Source organism: Bidens hawaiensis, unplaced genomic scaffold, assembly GCF_021521415.1.
Source record: "Bidens hawaiensis isolate Kalapana, Puna unplaced genomic scaffold, B.hawaiensis_p1.1 tig00031122_1, whole genome shotgun sequence".
NCBI lineage: Eukaryota > Viridiplantae > Streptophyta > Magnoliopsida > Asterales > Asteraceae > Bidens > Bidens hawaiensis.
In genome coordinates, this window is record NW_027495220.1 from 42,451 (window position 1) to 44,776 (window position 2,326).

Below are 2,326 nucleotides of genomic sequence, written 5' to 3' on the forward strand. Positions count from 1 at the left end.
GCTCACTTGCCTTTCTTAGATCCTAGTTTCTTCTTCAAATTGTTAATGATTATCTTATTACTTGATTCCGCCTGGCCATTAGCTTGAGGATGCACTGGATTGGAGGTAATCATCTTGATGCCCCAACTGTCACAAAAATTAGTGGTTCTTTTCCCGATAAACTGGGAACCATTATCACAAACAATTTCTGAAGGTATACCGAATCTAGTAATAATATTTCTTTTAATGAAAGATATCACATCTTTTCGTGGAATTGAACAAAAGCTTCTGCTTATATCCATTTTGAAAAGTAGTCAGTCATTGCAAGCATGAATACTTTTCCTCCTGGAGCCTTGGGTAGCTTACCCACAATATCCATGCCCCACTTCATGAAAGGCCATGATGAGGATATAGGATACATAGGTTCTGCTGGTTGATGAAGGATGTTTGCATGCCTTTGACAAGTATCACACTTCCTTGAGTACTCCATGGCGTCTCTCTTCATGGTTGGCCAGAAGTATCCTGTTCTTAGAATCCTAGAAAACAGAGCTCTACCTCCAATATGATTACCACAATCTCCTTCGTGAAAGTCTTTGAGCACCTCTTGAATTTCAGGATCCTCGATACACCTCAAGTATGGACCTACAAGAGATTTTCTATACAGAATATCATGTAATAAAATGTATTGTGATACCTTTAGTTTGAAGGAATTCGGATTCTTTGTGGCTAGAATTTCTCCATCTTGGATGTATTTTTTGATTGGGAGGATCCAGGATCCTTGACTGTTTGAGGATAATGGATCCCAAAGTACAATTTGTTTGTCAGTTTTTATCTCTCCAACTTATTGTTCTCCTATTGCTGGCGAGAGTATATGGATGATTGGGATCTTGGTATCTTCTGGAATTTTCAAAGATGAGGCTAAATTTGCCAAAGCATCTGCCCTAGAATTCTCTTCCATTGGTACCTGATCAATACTAAACAATTCAAAGGATTTTGCTAATTCCTTCACAACATCTAGATATTTGATTAGTTTTTCACCTTTAACAGCATATGAGCCATTAAAGTGGTTAACTATCAACAATGAATCTATATATACTTGAAGATACCTGATCCTCATACGTTTAGCTAATTGCAAACCTGCGATCAGAGCTTCATATTCTGCCTCATTATTTGTTGCTTGAAACTCACAGGCTATAGACTGGGGTAATATGCCCCGAGTGGTGATTTCAATAGGATACCCAATCTTGTCCCTCTAATTGTTGGACTTCTAGATAAGCTTCTTTTTGCATGTCACTGCTAAAATCAGCCACAAAGTCTGCTAGTGCATGCGATTTAATGGTTGTTCTGGGCTCATACTGAATATCATATGCACTCAGCTTCACAGACCACTTGGCCATCCTTCCTGAAAATTCTGGTTTTCTAAGCACATTCTTAACAGGATAATTAGTTATCAAAATAACAGTATGCGTTTCAAAGTAATGTCTCAATTTAGTGGAAGCCATATTAAGTGCAAGAATTAACTTTTCTAAATAAGAATACCTGGCTTCCGCATCTAAAAGACTTTTACTTACATAATAAACCGGATGTTGTTCACCTTCATGATCCTTCATTAGGACGGCACTTACTGCATTTCCTAAAATAGCTAGGTATAGATATAAGGATTCTCCATCCACAGGCTTCATCAAAGCTGGTGCCGAGGATAAGTAATCTTTTAAGGCTTTAAGCGCAACTTCGTGCTTCTCCGTCCACTCAAACTTCTTGTTTTTCCTAAGGATGTCGTAGAAATTTTTGCACTTCTCCGAGGATCTGGAGATGAATCTATTGAGAGCAACTATTCTTCCCGTCAGTCTCTGGACATCATTTGCATTCACAGGGGATTTTAGATTGATGATGGCTTTTATCTGCTCGGGGCTTGCTTCTATCCCTCTTTTAGTCACCATGTATCCTAGATACTTTCCAGCCTTAACACAAAAATGGCATTTTAACGGGTTCAGTTTCGTGTTATACTGGTTGAGGATATTGAATGCTTCTTCAAGATCTCCTAGGTGATCCTCAGCTCTCTTTGACTTCACCACCATGTCATCTATGTAGACCTCCATAGTGTTTCCTAACTGATCCTTGAACATCATGTTGACTAATCTTTGATATGTTTCCATGCATTTCTTAGTCTGAATGGCATAGCAGTATAACAGTATATGTCGGTAGGACTCATGAATACTATATCGTCTTGATCAGATGGTTCCATCTGAATTTGTTGAAATCCAGAGGAAGCATCCATAAAGGTAAGCATCTCATGCCTACCGTTGCATCCACCATGGAATCTATATGTGGTAACGGGAAAGGATCC